Source organism: Sinocyclocheilus anshuiensis, unplaced genomic scaffold, assembly GCF_001515605.1.
Source record: "Sinocyclocheilus anshuiensis isolate Anshui unplaced genomic scaffold, SAMN03320099.WGS_v1.1 scaffold682, whole genome shotgun sequence".
NCBI classification, from domain to species: domain Eukaryota; kingdom Metazoa; phylum Chordata; class Actinopteri; order Cypriniformes; family Cyprinidae; genus Sinocyclocheilus; species Sinocyclocheilus anshuiensis.
In genome coordinates, this window is record NW_015547682.1 from 454,058 (window position 1) to 460,166 (window position 6,109).

The window sequence follows — 6,109 nt, forward strand, 5'->3', positions numbered from 1 at the left end:
TGGAGGCTATTGCTTTTACTGAACACTGAATTCAAATATTGCTTTATTAATTATGAATGATAATTATGAATACATGTTCTGTTTATAAAATTATATGTTTATAAAAATATGCAATTAATGTTATTATGCAAATTAATGCAATTATCTGTTTATATTTATTTTAGGACCATTTTTATTATTACTGTAATACACGGTAATGTTGAGTCAGTAATATTTTAGCACTAAAAATCTAACCAACATTGAGAATTACAAAAATAAATAAATAAATAAACAAATTAATAAATAAATGAAATAAAAGATCAAATTAAATAAAATGAAATAAAAATGTTTTGACAAATTACACTAATGCAAATTTGGGGAAAATGTGTTTAAATGACATGACAATAATGTCTTAATGATCTTAATGGTCCTAAAAATTTAATTCATTTTCTTTGTGCAAAATATGGATATATTTTGATAAATAGATAAATAGGACAAACATTTTATTTAATGAGAAAGATTTAGTCATTCAGAATGAGCACAGGTGGAAATCACAATCATCGTGACATGTTCACACACACACACACACACACACACACACACACACACGTTGGTTTTTATGGTTTATGAGGACTCTCCATAGGCAAAACACTTCGTTCTGTATGATTTATAAGCTTGTTTCCTCATGGGGACCAAAAATGTCCCTACAAGGTCAAAATATACTGGTATTACTATCCTTGTGGGGACATTTGGTCCTAATGTAGGGAATACCAGGTACACACACACACTCTCTCTCTCTCTCTCTCTCTCTCTCTCTCTCTCTCTCTCTCTCTCTCGCACACACACGCACACACACAAATGATCCATGACATGTTGCTAAGCAACGCGGGGTCTGGATTGTGCTGATAAGCGTCAGCGGTTGACTCTTGTGTGCGTCTGCGATGAAGCTCAGGAGGAGCTGCAGGACGTCTTTCTGATGTCATGGTGTCTGTCTGTCTGTCTCACAGCTGTCTCTCTCTCTCTCTCTCTGTCTCACTCCGTCTCCAGTGACCCTACAACCACACAAACACACACACACACACACACACACACACACACACGTCAGTCAGTTCAGTGTCTCCAACCAAACACTGCATTTGCATTTGAGCTTTTTCCAGCAGTAGTTTGAGCACACGACTCGCGTCTGTCTGTTCGTGTGAGTCGTGTGCGATCAGCGTGATTTAGCAGCACACAAAGGGAAGGTCATTTCCAACGCAGCACGTGCAGAAAAATGATAACAGAAGTGGAAAAGTGGCTCTCAAACGGGGTCAGTGTGAACTCTCGCTGTGATTGGTGGAGGTGCCGCGCCGCACAAAGACTCTGATTGCTAATCACCTGCAATTACACTTATTCACATAATGATACCAGAATCAAAGGCCAGAAATAGCCATCCGTCTTTATCCATTCACATCTCACTGCCTGCTGTCACTCGTCCCTCCTCCATCCATTCTGCAGCCCATTACACACGAATCACGTCTGTGTGTCACTGATAGTATTGACACACACACCAGAACTCACACTGAATTCAGATCATTCAAAGTCATTTATTACATCATCAGTGCAAACCTGTTTACAAAAGCCGTCGTCACATTTACAAGCGTTTAATGCCATATCCTTCACATTACATGAGCTGCTCGCTGCAAACGTGACCTTCCTCCTCGTACTCCTCTCTTGTTTTCCAGAACAATTATCTAAACATTCTCAAATCTAGATGCATTTACTGGAGATGCAAAATGACACGAAACATCCGAGAAACTGATCAAAATGAAGTGAGTTTATGATTAAAACAAGAACAAATATCTGCAAATGGAGTCAGAAAAATAAACCTAATTCAAAAGGAGAAAGGCTACTTTTTCTGACCCCATTGGCAGATAAGTTTTTAGCACAAATACATTTAAAGTCTTTTTGCATCTCCAGTAAATGTATCTTGATTTTAAATTCATCTGTACTGGAAAACAAAGACACAAATCCTGAGGAAGAACATCATTTCAGCAGTGCAGTAAAAGACAGATTATTAAAACATCGTCCATTCAGAGAATGCTAAAACACTGCTCATGTCATTTGCATTTATTTATATGACTGACAAACAAACAGTAAAATTCACAAAGAGAGCGTGTGTGTTGTGTGTCATGAGGATGAATATATGTGAGTGTTGTGTGTGTTGATGGGAAGCTGCGCATGTGTTGTCCGCGGGCTTCAGCTTCAGTTTCTGACCTACATCTGATTATTTCTGCTGACAGAACATCCTTCTTCAGTCTTTGTCCCTGACCAACCAACTGTGACACACAGACACTGAAGAACACACCAGCGTCACACAGCTCTAACAGTCCAGATGGGATCAGGAGGAACCTCACACATATATCCAGCACGAGGAGTGTGTGTGTTCAGGAGTTAGTGAAGTCAGTCATCACTAGAGCTCCTAGTCATGTAATCAAGCATGAATGATCCCTCAGATCGTGTGTTGTTGAGGAAAGTGTGCTGGTTCTTTAGTCTCAGCTGAGACGAAACGTTCTCAGAACATCTTGGCAAGGTTCTCTTTCAAAGCTGTGTGGACTTTAACAATGTTCTTACAAAAACATTATATACATTGTTCATGGAACATTTTAGTTGGACGTTCAACTAACGTTTTTCAAATGTAACTACCTGTTTCAGAATGTTCAGAGAACAAAGTAGCATTCCCATAATGTTTGCAAAATGATACAATGGAATGTTCCCTTAACATTCGCATAACCAAGAAAAAACGTTTGTAAAACATTAAAAAAACTGGACTTTTGAGCTTTCAGAGAACATAATGTTTTCTAACATAATGGGAACATTAGTGAAATGTTCTTAGAAACATTTTTTTTTGGTATGCATGTTAATAGGTAGTTTCTCCCTGTCTAGAGTTCTGCATCTTTAGGAAATGCAAAACTCTCGTTTGTAGATTGTTTTGTTCAGAACAAAAATTCATCATCAGACTAATATTTCTGAAGTGCGCAGAGACGCCGTGTGGCTTTAATTAGAGTTTCACATCATCTTCATTATGACACTGTCAGATGAACATTAGCAGAACAACTCTAAAACATGATGTTCTCAAAGCTGACGATAAACTCTTGTGTGTGCGTCTCTGTCTGTGTATAAGTGTGTGTTCTGTGCGTGTGTGGTCTGTGTGTGTATGAGTGTGTCTTCTATGCATGTGTGTGTGTCTGTGTATGAGTGTGTGCTCTGTGCGTGTGTGTCTGTGTGTGTGTTCTGTGCGTGTGTGTCTGTGTGTATGAGTGTGTTCCGTGCATGTGTGTTCTGTGCATGTGTGTATGAGTGTGTGCTCTGTGCATGTGTGTGTGTCTGTGTGTATATGAGTGTGTTCTGTGCGTGTGTGTCCCTTGTGTGTATGTCTGTGTGTGCTCTGTGCGTGTATGAGTGTGTGTTCTGTGCGTGTGTGTATGAGTGTGTGTTCTGTGCATGTATGAGTGTGTGTTCTGTGCATGTGTGTCTGTGTGTATGAGTGTGTGTTCGGTCCGTGTGTCTGTGTGTGTATAAGTGTGTGTTCCATGCGTGTGTGTTCTGTGCACGTGTGTCTGTGTGTGTATGAGTGTGTGTTCTGTGCGTGTGTGTATATGAGTGTGTGTTCTGTGCATGTATGAGTGTGTGTTCTGTGCATGTGTCTGTGTGCATGAGTGTGTGTTCTGTGCATGTGTGTCTGTGTGTGTATGAGTGTGTGCTCTGTACATGTGTGTGTATGAGTGTGTGTTCTGTGCGTGTGTGTCTGTGTGTATGAGTGTGTTCTGTGTATGTATAAGTGTGTGTTCCATGCGTGTGTGTCTGTGTGTGTATGAGTGTGTGTTCTGTGCATGTGTGTCTGTGTGTATGAGTGTGTGTTCTGTGCGTGTGTGTCTGTGTGTATGAGTGTGTGCTCTGTGCATGTGTGTGTATGAGTGTGTGTTCTGTGCGTGTGTGTCTGTGTGTGTACGAGTGTGTTCTGTGCGTGTGTGTCCCTTGTGTGTGTCTGTGTGTGCTCTGTGCGTGTGTGTATGAGTGTGTGTTCTGTGCGTGTGTGTATATGAGTGTGTGTTCTGTGCATGTATGAGTGTGTGTTCTGTGCGTGTGTCTGTGTGTGTATAAGTGTGTGTTCTGTGCATGTGTGTGTGAATATGAGTGTGTGTTTGTGTGTCTGTGTATGTGTATGAGTGAGTGTGTGTGTGTATGTTTGTGTAGTAGGATGAGACTGACAGTGTGTGATGGATGTTATACAATATTACACAGCATGATCTCACTAACACTCGCACAACTCTGACATGACTATATGAGCTGCTGGAATGACAAATGAGTGTGTGTGTGTGTGTGTGATGCACAATACTATCTGAATGTGTCTTAACCGTTAAGTTAGAGTCAAAGAAATACAAAATCTTATCAGAGAGACAAACTGATGTCAAAAGGCTTGGAAGTGCTTCAATATAGTACAATAACATTTAAAAGTAGTACTGAAGGTAATAATTTGGATCAAACGACAGAAAAGAGAGAGAGAGCGTGTTTAGTGTCCGGTGATGCTCCAGACTCACACTGAGTTGTGTGTTTAATACTGCTAGGCACCAGATCTGTACAGCACAACACCTCGGACATTCATTCATCACATCTACGTACAAACACAGCGGTGCTCTGGTGCTTAATAAATAATCCAACAATCTCAAGCGGCCCTTCAGCATCAAACCAGCACATCACAACGTCAACAGAGTCCAAACTCAATGCAGAAGTCCAGCTTCATAACATCATTAACGGCAAGGCGCAGTGCTTTAACTCTGGTTCTCCTCAGGGGTCAAAGGTCTCCTGTGGCGCTCTCGTGTGTCTCTACTGCCCCCTGCTGGACGATCTCAGTTTGATGATCCACTCACCGCCGGGGTTGTTGTTGTACAGGTCGAACAAATGAGTCTCTGGATCCAAACAATGTTCACCTGAGCCAGAAAACAAGATTTAGGCATTCAAAATATCACATTTACATGTAACACATCTAATATAGATCATAATCTAAATATGGAGGATTGCTTTCTTGTTGATAGTGTAAATGCTGTTCTATCAACATGGAAGCTGTGGACATCAAATAAAACAGAAACATGAATTTATATTTAACTAACAAAACCAAAACCAACTATTATAACCATATATATAATATATGTTGTTATATATGTTCTACTCATTTCTGATATGCAAGTTTACGTCAGTGTTATTTTAGTATCACTGAAATACTATTTTAGCTTTTTTTTTATATTTTGAATTAGTTTTTATTTTTATATTTTCCATTTTCATTTTAGTTAACGTTTTAGTAATTTTGTTTTGTGTTTCTGTCATTTTAATTAGTTATTGTTTTTTTTTTAAATATGTCTATATAGTTCTTAATCATTTGTATTTGAGTTTTAGTTACTGTAGTACATCAAATTAAACTAACTGAAAATGAGAATTGTTTATTTTATTTCAAGTAATGGATTTTTTAAAATGGTTTTAGTTTTAGTTAACTATTATCACCATTGTTTGTATCTTGCTTTGTCTCGTTTCTGTATAATGATGCATTTAACATATATATATATATATCACACACACACACACACACACACACACACACACATGAGAGAAGAAAAGAATTGATCAATAACTGATCAATCTGAGCCAAAGATCATTAGCCAAAAAAAGTGTAGATCACGCCACATTTCACCTCAAAAAAAAAAAAAAAAAAATCAAAAGTAGTTTATTTATTGATTCTCTTTGTAAGTAAGCTAGCGTGTGAGTGGTAGAGCGGCAGGCCTGGAGCAGGGTTTGTGTGCTGTTCCTGTCCTCCCGTGTTTCCCGTCTAATCTGAACGTGTGTTTTCTGTGCAGGTGGTATCACGCGTCTCTGTCCCGCAGTCAGGCTGAAAACATGCTGATGAGAGTCCCGCGTGACGGGGCTTTCCTCGTTAGGAAGAGAACAGAAGTCAACTCTTTCGCCATTTCCTTCCGGTGAGATCCAGGCTCCCGCTCTCATGTTGTATTGTGTGCTTGTCTCTGCAGCTCTACACACTCTCGTCTGTTTCTCTCAGGGCGGAGGGCAAGATAAAGCACTGCCGCGTGCAGCAGGAGGGAAA